General features: G+C 44.7%; 1 protein-coding gene and 1 long non-coding RNA gene across 6 annotated transcripts in view; one reads left to right on the top strand and one right to left on the bottom strand.

The window, feature by feature from the left end:
* POMGNT2 (protein O-linked mannose N-acetylglucosaminyltransferase 2 (beta 1,4-)) overlaps positions 1-16,063 on the bottom strand; it is a 48,305-nt gene that overhangs the window by 28,111 nt on the left and 4,131 nt on the right. For 4 of the 5 annotated variants that reach the window (XM_040479969.1, XM_040479971.1, XM_040479970.1 and 1 more), the window contains exons 3-4: positions 14,055-14,134; positions 9,603-9,724 (exon numbers count right to left, since the gene is read on the bottom strand). The gene's annotated coding sequence lies outside the window, so the exon portion shown is untranslated. Of the gene's footprint in view, positions 1-4,769; positions 4,986-9,602; positions 9,725-14,054; positions 14,135-16,063 lie in introns of those variants that run through there. The other variant, XR_005791965.1, reaches the window with a different exon arrangement.
* Positions 756-4,774, top strand: LOC121033540 (uncharacterized). The gene is made up of 3 exons (XR_005791972.1): positions 756-1,589; positions 4,001-4,187; positions 4,458-4,774. It is a non-coding gene; the product is annotated as an uncharacterized LOC121033540 (long non-coding RNA).

A 16,063-nucleotide genomic window follows, 5' to 3' on the forward strand; every position in this document is an offset into this window, starting at 1 on the left:
CTATTGTACTATAATCATACAAGATGTACCAGAAGGGGAAACTGGATGGAGACGTTCCATGGAAAGAAACTCTCTGTACTATCTTCGCAACTACTTGTGAATCTATAATTATTTCAAACTAAAAATGTTCAAAAGAAGAAACAAAAGCATGGAAATTGCTTAATTCCTCAGCCATACAGGATGGCTTAAATAAAGCCATGAACCACCTAAAAAGTCGTTAAAAGGATGTTGTAAAATAATATTTACTTAATGCTGTGAAAGATATTTCACACTGTATCATATTTAATGAAAAAAGTACCAAAGCATTCAATATAATCTCTTTTTTAAAAGAGTGTATTTGTGCATAGAAAAGATACCAGCACAGAGAATGGTAAGATTACAGGTGATTTTTATTTTCACCATAAGTATCGTCAGTATCCGTCACCATACAATGTTGTTACTATATTCTCTATGCTACACGTTTCATCCCCATGACTTACTTTATAACTGGAAGTTTGAACCTCTTAATCCCCTTTATTTTGCCTGCCCCCCCTCCTCTCTGGCCACACCAGTTTGTTCTCTGTATTTAAGAGTCTATTGTGAAACAATCCTAAAATTTATATGGAACCACAAAAGACCCCTAATAGCCAAAGTAATGCTGAAACAGAAAAATTAAAGTAGACTTACAGTATCCTGGGGGATGGGGCTAAGGTTGCCTTTTGCCCTTAGCAAAGTGTCATCATCCGGGCAGCTGAGCTCCTAAAGGAATGTCACTCTGCCTGTCTCAAGGACTTGTCAATGGGCTGCAGACAGTACAGAAATTTAATTTTTCATTTGCCTTTGTTTCCCACATCAAAACTGCTTGACGAGGTGGTGTTCTGGTTTGCAGTCAGTTGCTCTTTTTCTTTCAGAACCTTCTGGATCTCGGCGTGGCCAAGTTCCTTCTGTTTCTGAGCCTCCTCCATCGCCTGCTACACGATCCCCTCAAACCTGACCATGATCTTCCCCATCTCCAGGTGTTTCACGTGGAGCGCCTCAAACCTGCTCCCCAGCAACAGGTTCTCCCTTAGTGTGGCTTCCACGGCCGCGTCCAGATCATTCTGCCTGTACTGCGGCACGTCCACGATGGGCCGCATGGGGAGCAGCAGGAACCTACGGTGTGGCGAGAACACACCGAGGCAGACCCAGCAGGGGGAAGCCCCGGGAGCTCCCAGAAAGTCAAGTACCACGAACTTCCGCTCAAGTGGGCCGCTGGTGGAGGGCGCATGCGCGCCCTGTGCCCTGCCGGCCTCCGTCACCTCGTTCGTGTCCGAGGGCTGTCAAATTTGAGGTATAAGGGCCAACTCCTTAAACAAGGAAGGCCCATACTGACAGAACCCGCCTTGCCCCGTGCCTGGAACCTCTGCTGGGTCTCGGAAGCGCTCCTTCTCGGGTCTGAGGGGGGCTCTGCCCCCGCTGAGGAGGGTGCATACCGCCCGCCTTCCGCCTGCGGTGGGGCCTCCAACCGCCTGCGGCACCTGCGGTGAATTTCCGCCTGCCGCCTCCAGGGCCTATGCAGCCACCGGCACGGGCGTGACATCCCCCAGGTTGGAGGCACCTGTCCGCGTCACGTGAGTACCCTGCGGCCACGACCCCACCGGCCTGCCCCGGTGCACCCTGGGGGCCCGGCCTCTCTGCCACCTCCTATCTCCTGGGGATATACTTCTTCCCTGCAATGAACATGTCTTGTTTTGCGATTTTTAATTTAAGTTGTTTTAATGTGTTTTCTACAAGAGAGCTAGCGATGGTCAGCTGATGGAGAGAAGCACCAAGTGGCCCGAGAGCAACCCGTTTACTAGACAGGGGAAGGGGGCGGGGGTTCTGGTCAAAGCAGAGTCTTACGGTTAGGATCCCAAAGGACATGGCCTATGGGTCCCCTAGGAACCGGTGTTCAGACAGTGATGTCCCATTTTATGAGCCCAACATGGTTTTAAAAACTATTCTGGCTATGGAGCGTTAGGTAGTGTTTTATTTGCTGATACGAAGCTTTAATAGACTGGAAAAAAGTACTTTCCTTTGCAGTAAACTCTCAAGGTGAACCGGGTAGCTGGCTTTTTGAGGTCCGGCCCAATACTTCCAATAAATCAAGCATTTATGCAGCACTAAGCTGGGTTTGCCCCCAAGGCTGAAACCTCTCCCGTTTTCTGGGGGTCACATTCCCTTTCTTTTGCTCTAGATGACTCCCAGATCCATATCTGTAGCCCTGAGTTCCAGACCCACATTCCAGGCATAGCTCTACCTGGCTGGAGCTTGTCTTAAAATCTATGTGATGTAGCCGTTGTCAGATGTAAATGAATGATCCCTAAGGTGATTCCAGCCTCCCGCCTTCAAGCCACCTCAGTTGATATCCTAGACATCATAAAGCAGAGATAAGCTGTTCCTTCTGTGTCTCGTTTAAATTTTTTTAAGTATGTTTTTTTATTTAAAAAAATTTTTAAGTATTTTTTTTGCTAATTGCTAAATACGTATACATAAGAGTGTATAAAATGTATACATGAAATTCTAAGAAAAACAACAAAGTAAACATTGAGTATCTACTATTCAGGTTACAAAACAAACACTTTTGTCAGTACTTGGAGGCTCCTAGTGCTTTTTGCCTGAAAATATCCTTTTCCCTCTCCCCAGACGTAACCTCCATATTTACTTTTATCAATGTTCTCTTGCTTTGTTTTATAGTTTCACAACCTATATATGCATCTCTAATGACATACTGTTGATTTTTGAACTGCATGTAATGGAACCATAGTCTTGTGTATTTTGTTTTTACTTGCTTCTGTCACTCAACAATATTTTGTGAGATTCCCTCATGTTGCTAAGGGTCTATTTTCATTTCTTTTTTTTTTTTCAACATTTATTTATTTTTGGGACAGAGAGAGACAGAGCATGAACGGGGGAGGGGCAGAGAGAGAGGGAGACACAGAATCGGAAACAGGCTCCAGGCTCCGAGCCATCAGCCCAGAGCCCGACGCGGGGCTCGAACTCACAGACCGCAAGATCGTGACCTGGCTGAAGTCGGACGCTCAACCGACTGCGCCACCCAGGCGCCCCTCTATTTTCATTTCTGTAGGGTATTCGTTTGTATGACTGTATCACAATTTATTCACTCCACCGTAATGGGTCCGTTAGTCATCTCCCGCTTTCACATATTATAACTTCTTTTTCCCCTTCCCCTCAGGATCCACATGTGAGTGAAAACACATGGTATCTGTCTTTCTCTTCCTGACTTATTTCACTTAGCATAATACCCTCATTTAAATTTTTGACCTACGGAAACCACAATAAGTAAGAAATGATTTTTGTTATTTTTAAGCCACTAAGTTCTAGAATGTGGTTATATAGTAGCATTAGATAATTAATAACTTTTTTAAAATTTTTTTAATGTTTATTTATTTTTGAGACAGAGGGAGACAGAGCGTGAGTGGGGGAGGGGCAGAGAGAGAGGGAGACACAGAATCGGAAACAGGCTCCAGGCTCTGAGCGGTCAGCACAGAGCCTGATGCAGGGCTCGAACCCACGAACTGTGAGATCATGACCTGAGCCGAAGTTGGACGCTCAACCAACTGAGCCACCCAGGCGCCCCAATTAATACCTTTTTATAATAGTTATCTACTGCTGCCTAACCCCCCCCAAATTTAGTGGTTTAAAACAACAGTAATTGTGTATTGTATCTCACAGTTTCTTTGGGTCCAGAATTTGGAAGTGACTTAGCTGTTTGGTTCTGCCTCGGGGTCTCATAAAGTTGCTGAAAGCTGACTGAGACAGGAGGATCTGCCTCCCAGGGGGCTAGCTCACATGGCTGGAAAGTTAGTTTCTCTACCTGTGGGCTTCTCTATGTAACCTCTTGAGCAGCCTCATGGTGGAGGAGTGGTTACTTCCCCCAGAGCAAGTGATCTGAGAGACCAATGCAGAAGAATGCCTTTTGTGACCTGGCTGCAGAAGCCTCTCACACTGTGTCTTCTGAAGTAGTCTGTTGTTCACGTAGGTCAGAACTGAATCCGTGCGGGAGGGGACCGTGCAAGGGTGTGAATACGAACAGACAAGGCTCTTGGAAAATCTTCTTGGAGGCCGGCTACCCACCGCAATAATGATGTGTCATCTATTCAGTACCTATTATGTGCTTGGCTTTAGATGGGAATGATCTCACTTCATCCTCACTACAGCCTTATACGGTAGGTTATGTTTGTCTCTAGTTTATAGATGAGAAAATTGAGGCTAAGGGTCCTTAAATATCTTGCCCAAGGCCATGTAGGTAGCAAATGGAGGAGGGAGATGAGACCTAGCTTGAGGTGACTCCATCCCAGCCTCTCCATTCTCTCCCAGGCCACTTTCACCCCGTCTGCTCCCTCTCCTTCCTCACCATCAAGTTGTACAAATTCCTGCAATGTTTATCCCCTCTCCCCCTACCTTCTTCTAACCTTGCTTCTACTGTCCTCATTCAGGGTGGTCCTCCAGAAACCTGTTATAATTCTACTCCGTTTGAAAGCTATGCGTCTGTTAGGATCTTTAAAAGGAGTCTTTACACTCAAAGCAAATGGAGAAAAAGGAAACCAGATCATCTCAATGGAATCTGTGGCCAGACCAGAAAATGAGGCAGGACCCGGGAGAACTGAATTGAGAGAAGAGGCAGAGAACAAAAGTCCTTCCAGCCAACCATTAATCCAGGGCTGCTTTCTCTGGATAGGCCAATAGAAAGAGGTTTTGAAGGGCTTTACAAATATGCTTTCTAAAGTTTAATAATTACTTAAAAAAAATTTAATTTCTGTAAGATTTATTATATGTTTTTAATTCTAGGTTATATATGCCCATCTCACTGTTGGCATGATGGGCAATTTTGCTAGCATTCGAGCTTACCAAGTCCGCTCGCCTCCCATGGTGAGCACTCCCAGCCAGCTTGAGCAGGAGGTGTAAATAGGGCTTTCCGAAGGCTCCCTGCTATACATTGGCTTGTATAGATAATTAAGTGCTACCTAGGGAAGAGCATAATTATAAAAGACACATTCATTTCCTGAAACTAAAGCTTAAATAATCGCATTGCCTTTAACAAACTTTAAGTTGTGGAGGAAGAGTGTAAAATGTGCATCATTCAAAATCACCCCATTCCTTATCTCCTCTTCCCCAACACAGTTCTTTCTTTTTTTTAATTTTTTAAAAATATTTATTTTTTTACTATTTTACATTTTTATCATTTACTATTTTACACTTTTTTTAATTTTATTTTTTATTTTTTAAAATTTACATCCAAATTAGCATATAGTGCAACAGTGATTCTGGGAGTAGGTTTCTTAGTGCCCCTGACCCATTTAGCCCATCCCCCCTCCCACAACCCCTCCAGTAACCCTCAGTTTGTCCTCCATATTTAAGAGTCTCTTAGGTTTTGTCCCCTCCCTGTTTTTACATTATTTTTGCTTCCCTTCCCTTGTGTTCATCTGTTTTGTCTCTGAAAGTCCTCATATGAGTGAAGTCATAGGATTTTTGTCTTTCTCTGACTGACTAATTTCACTTAGCATAATACCCTCCAGTTCCATCCACGTAGTTGCAAATGGCAAGATTTCATTCTTTTTGATTGCCATAATGGAGTAATACGTTGTATATATATACCACATTTTCTTTATCCATTCATCCATCGATGGACACTTGGGCTCTTTCCATACTTTGTCTATTATTGATAGTGCTGCTATAAACATGGGGGTGCATGTGCCCCTTCGAAACAGCACACACGTATCCCTTGGATAAATACCTAGTAGTGCAATTGCTGGGTCATAGGGTACTTCTATTTTTAGTTTTTTGAGGAACCTCCATACTCTTTTCCCTCTTCCCCAACACTCTTCTATTCCATTTGCTCCTGCCAGTGACTGTTATTTGACTTGTCCTGCCTGCGCAGGTTTGTGGAAGAAGATTTTATTCTAAATGTGAGAAGAAAGCAAGACACATCCTTTTTGCCTTAGTGGCAAATGCTCAAGTTATATTGAAAAAAATAGCCCATTTAGTCTACATAAATGGGAAATACATGACTGAGGATGCCATTAACTGGCCTCCCCACACCCTACAGGGCTGTCCTGAGTCAGTTTCCTGTCTCTCTCTGGTGGTTCACTTGCTCAAACAGATGCAGCCACCCCTTGAATACAGCCGCTTCTGAATCCCTCAACTCAGTAAGTTACTCTCTCCAGCCTCGCATCTTGAATTTCTTGGAGGATAATTTCACTGGAAACTTTGATGGTCAAAAATAGAATACATTGGCTAAGTAAAATAAGCCAGAGAAAGACAAATACTGTATGAGCTTACATATATGTGGAATCTTAAAAAAAAAAAAAAAATCTTAAATAAAGAGAACGGATTGGTGGTTGCCAGAGGCTGGAAGTAGGGAGTGGGCAAAATGGGTGAAGGGAGTCAAAAGGTGCAAACTTCCAGTTATAAAATAAATAAGTCACGGGGATGTAACGTACAGCATGACAGCTACAGTTAATAATACTGTACCACATATTGGAAGTTGCTAAGAGAGCAGATCTTAAAATTTCTCATCACAGGGAAAAAATTCTGTAGCTATACATAGTGATGGGCATTAAGTAGAGTTATTGTGGTGATTATTTCACAATATATACAAATATCAAATCATGTTAGTATCACTGGTACATGAAACACATACAAATCATGTTGTACCCATGAAATGCTGTATGTCAGTTATACCTCAGTGAAAAATAATTGCTAAAAAACATAGGGTACATCATAACACCTAATGCTTGTGAGGATATGAGGGAAAAGGCGCGTCATACACCATAGGTGAGAATGTGAACCAGTGTGAATCAAGAACTGTGTGGAGCTGTTGGCGTCAGAGGGCTGCCTGAGGCAGCTTAGATCAGTTAGGACTTTGTGTGCTTGTGTCTGAGAAATAGCCCAGAGCCCTCTAAGAGGGCTTTCAAGGACCCAGACTTAGCTGGCCTTCTTGCTTCCCCCTATCTTTAGTGCATGGCTTTCATCCTCAAGATCACAAGAAGGCTGCCACAGCTCTTGCCACACAACAGAGACCCATGTAGGAAGTGGAGGAAAAGGAAATTACAAAACTTCTGCTTGCATCTTATTGGCCATCTCTATCTGCAAGGCAGTTGCAGAAATGAAGCTTTTTTATTATTAAGGGAGGAAGGGCATCCTGAATATTGGGTACATTACTGTCACCCTCTGCCATGAAGTGCAGCCTTTTTGAAGGACAATTCAGATATAGCTATCAAAATTTAAACTGTTTTTTTTTTTTTAAGTAGGCTTCACACCCAGCATGGAGCCCAAACCAGGGCTCGAACTCACAACCATGAGATCAAGACCTGAGCACAAGATCTTACAACCATGAGATCAAGATGAAAAGTCAGATGCTTAACTAACTGAGCCACTCAGGTGCCCCTCAAAGTTTAACAATTTAAATGCAATTTACCTCTTGACTCAGAAATCCCCCTGCTAGGAATTAACCCTGGAGATGTGTTCTCACATCCGTGCATATGCTTACACACTACAAGCTGTTACTTGCAGCAGGAGAGAATTCATGGAAATGCAGTGTCTGAGTGCAGTGTCTCAGTCAATGTCAGACTGTGACCCATCAGATTCCCAAGGAGTTAGGTGGGTGTGGGTGGGGTCTTTAAAGGCAGAGAACAAAAGTAGGGAGAAAAGCATAGGGAGAGAAGGTGTTTCCCTGCAATGCCCCAAAATAACCACTCAATAGAGTGAGAGGTAGACAGATCATCTCTGAGACCAAAGAGGGTTGCTTCAGTCTCTAAATAACTATGTTCCTTTTGTACTTTCCCGGGTAGAGGTTGCAGGGGAGGCAAGGCTCAGCATATGGCTGTTAACACCCAAGACTTTGAAAGACAGCCGAATCCACTCTTCATCTTCAGAGGAAAAAGCTGAGGCCCAGAGAGGTGTAGGGGCAGCGGTGATGGAAGTTTCCTGGGTCTGCCTGTTGGGAATTGGGAATTGTCTGCTTTATGATAGATTCTCAGACACTTTGAGGTCCCTTAGTGTCATGCTCCTGACTCCAAAGGGCAGCCGGTGGCACTAAATTGGCATTTCGTGAATGGGGGCTGCCCAGCCCTCCAGAAACTTGGGCTGAGTCTTGAAGGGCCCCTGCCCTACTATAAAGTCACAGAACTAATAGCTCAAAGCAAAGGGCTTCCCTGGTGGCTCCATTTACCGAAGACTCCTTCTAAGGGAAAACCTGAAGAGACCCCTGGAAAGGATTGTTGGAGATCTGTATGGGAACGGCTCCATCTATAAGGAGGAATACAGCCTGAGTTATCATCTAACTACAGCTTTGTATCTTCTCTAAATTAATAAGGCATTTGGATAAGAGGGGTTCAAAGTGTGATATTATAGATAGAGTGGGAAGGAAGGACAGAAGGACAGGAATGGTCATTTTTATAGCCCCGCCTGTTCGAATAGCCACTTTAGGATGGAGACTTTCATTGGAGAGTCATCCTGGTGAAGATTACGTTTATACTGTGCTATGCATTAGTGGCAGGGAACATACATACTGAAAATGATTGGCGCCTCCCTCGCCCTCCTCTCCCCCCGTGAAAACACGGAAGGCCTCAGCAGGTAGGGGGAGGGAACCATCACCTGGGACATCTTTCCACCTTTCCTTTCTATCTGACTCTCAAACAGAACCCACTCTGACTTCTCTCCCCACCTTTCCTGGATCCTGGCTCTGGGGTCTTTTTCAGCTGAGGGTGGAAGCAGGGATGCTTTGGAAATCTTTTTGGCATGTGTTATGGTGAGGAATTTCAACAACTTGAAAGAAGCAGAGCCGAGTGAAATTCCAACACAGATGGTTCTGTCAGACTGGAATCTGGGGGCCTTTCCGCTGGCAGTCTCGGGACAACACTATGAGGTTGTTCTGGGTCCACTCCATCTATGCAAAAGAACTTGCTGCCCTCTCCACTTCCCTAGCACGTTCGTACCACAGACACTGTCCAAATACTGTATCTGTGCCAGGCACTGTGCTGAGCACGGGGGATAAAAATGAGGCAGGACTGAGTAGGTATGGCCAGCAAGTCCCGGCTTGTCCCTGGCAGAGTCACGACCTGGAAAGTTCTGCCGAGAAAGGCTGGGAACATTTAGAAAGACTCCAACAGAATGCAGGAACAATGCCTTGAACAGAATATGGGCGAAATAGGTCAGGGATTAGGGAAGGCACTTGTGATGAGCACCAGGTGATGTATGGAATTGTCGAATCACTGTTCTGTACACCTGACACTAATATAACACTGTATGTTAACTAACTGAAATTAAAATAAAAACCTTAAAAAAGAAAGATTCTTAGTTGCAGACTATGAAATCCCTCTGGTTGGCTTAGGCAGAATGGGATTTATTAAGGGATATTAGGTGACTCACAGATTCACCGGGATGATGAAGGAGCAGACTCTGAACTGGGATCCTAGGAACAATGCCCACACCGCGGTGTCTGAGAACTGAACTGCCAGGGGGACTGCTGCCTCCCCGCCTCCAGGATCATGCTGCCCCGCCGTGACACAGAAGCTACCACTGCCCCTGCCAGCCACAGAGAACAACTCCTCTGCCACCATTGCCCCATGCAGGGGTGCTACCTGATGGAGTTCTCTTCCTTCTTGCAAGTTCTATAGGGTGTGCCTGCTTGATGGAGCCCAGGTCCCACGTGGATCCCTAGCTGCAAAGAGTGTGGGATATGGAGTTTGTAGTTCTCCATCTCCTGCGGACAACATAGGAGGAAGGGGTTAGAGTGATACTGAATGAGATGTTGGCGAGATGTCTTTGGTACCTGCCACCCCCTCCCCCAAGCACCTCTCGTAGTTGTTTTTCAAAAGACAGTCCCTTTCGTGAGAGGAATTCTACTGCCAGATTTTTAAGACCGTTTTTCCTATCCTATTACATGGCAGTATGAAAATGAAGCAGAATAAGGCTGTGAAGCTATTAGCACAATATGTGTCATGGAGTGAGTGTTTAATACATGTTAACTACTAACCAGTAAGACGGCACCTTCCAGCTGACCCCTCAAGATTAGGGAGAAGTTGCAACTCAAGGCACTTAAGGAGAGCAGGCAAAAAGGCGGGACGGGCGTAGGATCCACTAATGAAAGTGTTGATCTTTACATTTATTTTCCCCCCGTGGTCCACCCCACTCCTCCCAGAGTGTCTCCACTTAGTACAGCTATACCTGTTGAAACCTCTGAACAAGCCAGCCCTTCACAGGACTCCAGGGTTGTCTGTCATCCCTGACTTGGTTTCTGCTGTGTATCTCCATGAGCCTTCACCGATGTTTAGTCTCTTGGCCAGAGGTGGCGTGGCTGGAGAATGCCCCACATCCAGGTGGCCCTCTGAGAGTCAGCGAGATGGGTGATGCCCCTGCCTTGCACGATGCCTGGATGAGCTTGGAAGATACTAGTGGATGCCTAGTTGTCTAGTTGCCCAATGGGACTCTGTTTTTTTCTAACAGCCTGAACAGTCTGCTGTGTACCACATGGGAAGTCTAGCAAGAGAATAAGCTGATGGTTGGGGCATTAGTTTGCAGAGGCCCGGCTGTGGGCCCGTTGACTTTCCCCCAGATGCTGTGTAGAACAGCAGTGCCCACTGCTAGAAATCTCCCCACTCAAGTCAAGGGGAAGCTCTGGGCTTCCACTTCACACAGGAGACACTGCTTTTCAATAGCTTCCTTGCATCAGCAGACACTGTGCAGTATATCATTGCAGGTATTTATCAGTATCTTGGGAGATCTTCAACATATATTTTCAGACTACATAACCTCAGAGAAGGCATTTGGGCCAAATTACATCATCAAAGACAAGACTGAAAGCCTGCTGGCTTTGCTTCCTTTATTTTGGAAAAGCTCTTCTTGTCTGATTGAATCTACCTGGTTCATAGCCAAGCTGGATGGAGGCCATCATCTGACAGACATTCTAGATGATTCTAGAGGAAAGAGACATTCCCTGTTTGTCCTGCTCTCATCATATTGTCATCACCCCTTCCCTAATTCACAGGAAAAATTGCCAGCCCTTGGCCTGACTTTGAGGGGTGTGGGAGGAAGCTATGCTCTGGAACTGGCTGTGGCCTATATTTGGTTCTTTGATCCTGACTTGTGAAAGAGATATTTTGTAAAAGCAGAAATAGTAATAAGGCTGATTTGGGTTATGTGACCTAAAGAGCAGATGATCTCACTGGCACATTAAGATTCACCAGTTCAGAAGAGGAAGATTATTCCTGAAGATGAGGGAGAAGTTTCTTTTTCAAATTATTTTTATTTAATTTCTAGTTAACATACAGTGCAATATTGGTTTCTGGAGTAGAATGCAGTGATTCATCACTTACATACAACACACAGTGCTCATCACAACAAGTGCCCTCCTAATACCCATCCCCCATCGAGCCCATCCCCCACCCACCTCCCTCCATCAACCCTCAGTTTGTTCTTTATCATTAAAACTCTTATTCTCGGGGCGCCTGGGTGGCGCAGTCGGTTGAGCGTCCGACTTCAGCCAGGTCACGATCTTGCAGTCCGGGAGATCGAGCCCCGCGTCAGGCTCTGGGCTGATGGCTCAGAGCCTGGAGCCTGTTTCCGATTCTGTGTCTCCCTCTCTCTCTGCCCCTCCCCCGTTCATGCTCTGTCTCTCTCTGTCCCAAAAATAAAATAAAACGTTGAAAAAAAAATTAAAAAAAAAAAACCTCTTATTCTCTCTCTCTCTCTCTTTCTCTCTCTTTCTCTCTCTCTTTCTGAGGGAGGAGATTCTTAAACCAAAAATAGCTTGTTAGAGCAGAAAAGTCATTCCTTCCCCAGGGCAGGGAAGGACGTCCAATACAGGCTGCTCATTTTCCACATCTGCCCTATGAAGGTTGCACGTAGAGCTTCCTCCACATTCCTTCCCTGATTCCAGGCCTCCAAAGCCTGATTAACACACTAGATGGCGCATAAACACTGTTCAGATTATCCACACCTACAGGGACCTCTCACCCATCTGTGACTTCCATTTATTATATCGTTCTCTTAAGTTGGGTTTCCCCAAAACAAGAATGTGAGGGCAAACAGATTATTTCAGAGGTGGTCCCAGGAAGGTCCCACCAAGGAGTGGAAAAGTAAAACAGGGAAGGGAAGGAAGCCAATATAGGGTGAACTGGGAAATAGTGGCTCAGTCCCACTGGAGAACTCTGGGGACTATATAGAACACTCAGCAGAGTTATCTTCCACAAGTTGGGGAGGAAGGGAGGATTTCACCCTCCAGCTCTTACCCATTTTGGCAGGAGCTGTTTCTAAGAGTCTCATCTTCTGCCCCACACATGTGGGCAAGCTCTCAGATGGAGAATCTCAGGTACTTTCCCTAGGAAGCCTTCATTGTACAAAGGAATTAGGGAAGGCTAGGGGGATGTGGTTAGGCATCACAGCATCTGCTGTATTTTCCCTCCTTTATCCACCATCAGTTCATCACTCTGTGTGGAGCCCTGTGCCAGATACTGTAACTTCAATGGAGAATAACACTATTTGTGAGCTTCTGGAGCTTAAAATCTAGCAGCGAAGTCCAATGTTAATTAAAGAAGCATGCCAGTATATAATAAAAATCATTGAACAGGTGAGGTGAAGAAAAAGAACTGAGAGCTCTGGGAGATGATGGCAGGAAAACATACTCTAGTTTGCGGATCATGGAGGGCTTTCTTTGAGGTAGATGTGAAAGTTACCTAAGTAGGGGTGGGGAAGATATGGGAAGAGGATTTCAGGCAGAAGAAATAGCGTGTGCAAATGCCCTGGGACACCAGGGACCTTAGTCATGCAGTTGGAGATCAGAGAGCAAGAGGGTGATTTGGGGCTAAATAGGATTAAAGAGGTAAGCATGAAGCAGTGTGCAGTTCTGTGTAAGCTGTGCTCAAGGTTTTGGTTTCTAAGAGCAATGGAAGCCATTGAAGATTGTTATGCTAGGAAGTGATATAATTAAACGTTTTAAAAGATTTTTTTTTTTTTAAGAAGAAAAGATAGCTGTTAGGCAGAGAATGGGTCAGAGTGGGAAAGAGTAGAAGAAGGGTTGATGGTGGCACTTCTGCTCCAGCCAAAACAGAGTAACAGGAACCTGGTTGATTCTCCAGCCTGAAATATAGTCACCCAGAGCATACGGAATAAGGGTTTTTAAGACATTGAACATAAGTCAGTAAAGCATAGTGATCCCTGAGAGAGAGTCAACAAACGCCACAGAGTTGACAATGATCCCAGCTTACTGCAGAGAGAAGAGTTTCTAGCCCATGGTGCAAGGAGAGGGAAATCGGGCAGAGAGCGGAGTCAAGAAGACAGGGCCAGGAGTCTTGGGAAGCCAGAGCATCTAGAGTTCCAAGGACAGAGTACTAGAAAGGAAGGATCTCAAACACACAGAGAGAGGGTTCTAGAGCTCTGCATAGGGGCCCCCTGGAGTTTTCAGTTGAGTATTGATTCGTGTATGAGGAATCTCTCAAAGACCAAAGGAAGAACCTCCTGAGAGGATTGAGGGGAGAGTGCCCAGAGTTCACACAGGGCTGAGAGATCTAAAACCTCTGTCTGAATAATTAATAAGACAAACGGACAGAAAATCAGTAAAGGTACAGAAGACTTGAATAACCCTACCAACCTGACCTAATTGATATATATCGAATATACTACCCAACTTTAGTAGCATATTCACTTTCCCAGGTGCACATGGAACATTTACCAAGACAGACAATGCTCTGGTCCATAACACAAGACTCAGTAAAGTTAAGAGGATTCGACTTAAAAGTGGGTTCTCTGACCACACTGGAATTAAACCAGAAATCAGTGATGGAAACATACCTAGAAAGTCCCCAAATTTTTGGAAACTAACATACTTCCAAATAACTCCAAGGATCACAAAGGAAAAACATACCAAATTTCGTAGATGCCACTACCATAGTACTCAGAGGGAAATTTATAGCACTAAAGGCCTAGATTTTAAAAAAAGAAAGGCTTCCAACTGATGACTTCGGATGCAGTTGGTGGAGGGGTGGGCGGTCAACAGTACCTTGGACACGGGTCCCCGGGAAACCCAGTCTGCTTACGCTGGAGCTCTACTGTGACAAGTGGTGCCTGTGACACCATCTCCTGTCCACACGGCTTATACTCCTTGGGATGTGCAAGTCTGGAAATAAAAGTTTCTTTGAGAAACTTTTCATATTTACTGAAGCAATAACATGTTCACTGCAGGCAAACTGAAAACCACTATAAGCTACAACAACGCAACTTAAATTACCCTTAATTTCACCAGCCAGAGGGCGCCAGTGTTGGCCTTTTGCTGTATCACTTTCCAAACTGCTTTCCCGGTGTGGGTACACCAGCGTGCAAAGTGAAGTCACGCTGTACACACTGTTTTGTAACCGCCTTTTCACTCGCCAACAGTGTCACGAGTGTCTTGGTAAGAAGAGTCTTCGGGAAATGACAGCAATTCTCACAGGAATCACTGAGGTTGCTGGCTCATGAGCCTTGGCCCAAACCATTTTCCTCTAAGTGCCTTAGAGATGAATGCAGTTTTAAATTGAAATGTTCTATTTTTAATAAGCCCGTGATTTTCTTTGTTTCCATGGGTACATGTTTTTACTTAATGTATTGGATTCCACTGGGGTGACTCTAATATGCCAGTAAAGGGAGCCCATTGGTCATTCTCAGGTCATAGAGAAATTGTTTATTTTATAGAGGTTAAAGAAACTTTAGCAGTGATGTAGTCTAACCCCCTTATTTTATGGGTCAGAAAATTGAGGTTCAAGCTAGATGGAATTGGATTTGGCTAATAAGGCCTGGAAAATGACACATCTTAAGACCCCAGACATGGTTAGCACATTTTTCAAATGCTTTCGTCTTGTGGGAATGGTATAACCACAAAGATCTGAGGGCGTTGTGACATTGTGACAAGATAAGCACCCCTGATGTGAACATCCAATTAAAGGACACCCCAGCTGTCACCTTCCCTTTGCAGGAAGCCATACAACCCCAGTGGAAACTCTGGTCATGGGAGCTGATGACAGAATGGGATCCCTGAGGTCTGGGGCAGCAGGGGTCAGCTCTTAAAGAGCCTTAAAAACCAAACAAAGAGGGGCACCTGGGTAGCTCAGTCAGTGAAGTGTCCAACTCTTGATTTCGGCTCAGGTCATGATCTCATGGCTTATGAAATCGAGCCCCATGTCCGTCTCTATGCTCACAGCATGGAGCCTGCTTGGGATTCTCTCTTTCCGTCTCTTTCTGCCCCTCCCCCACCAAAATAAATAAACATTCAAAAAAATAATAAACAAGGGGTGCCTGGGTGGTTCAGTCAGTTAAGCATCTAACTTCAGCTCAGGCCATGATCTCACATTTCGTGAGTTCGAGCCCCACGTCAGGTTCCGCACTGACGGCACAGAGCCTGCTTCAGAGCCTCTGTCTCCCTCTCTCTCTGCCCCTTTCCTGCTCTCTCTCTTTCTCCCTCTAAAAATAATAAATAAACATTTAAAACAAAGAGTTTCAGGCTTCATTCCTCTAGCAGGAATCACCTGGGATCTTCTTAGTATGCAGATTTTGAATCAGCGGCTCTGTGAACAGAGCCCAAGAACCTACATTTCTAATAAACTCCCACATGATACGATGCTGGTGGTCTGAGGGGCACACTTTGAGTTGCAGTCTTAGGTCCCTGCAGTCACCAGCCACATGTGGCTACTGAGCATGTGAAACGTGTCTAGTGAGTCTGAGGAGCCAGATTTTTTATTTTATTTAATTTTACTTCACTTAAATTTAAGACCTAAACATACCCAATTTGTTATTGAAAAACTTTTAAGTGTGTTTGGATTCACTTGAGCATGTGACTCAACAATCTCAACTGTAAATTTTATGACATCTCAATACAGATCAATTATGTCCGATAAGCATGTAGCATCTGAATTTGAAGTGCTTGAAGTACAAAGTACACACCAGAATTCAAAGATTTAGCATGAAAAAGAATGTAAAATGTCTCATTAAAAAAATTTTTTTTAACACTTATTTATTTTTGAGACAGAGAGAGACAGAGCATGAACAGGGGAGGGGCAGAGAGAGAGGGAGACAC

The sequence above is a fragment of the Herpailurus yagouaroundi genome, unplaced genomic scaffold, assembly GCF_014898765.1.
Source record: "Herpailurus yagouaroundi ecotype Mexico unplaced genomic scaffold, PumYag 159, whole genome shotgun sequence".
NCBI classification, from domain to species: Eukaryota; Metazoa; Chordata; class Mammalia; order Carnivora; family Felidae; genus Herpailurus; species Herpailurus yagouaroundi.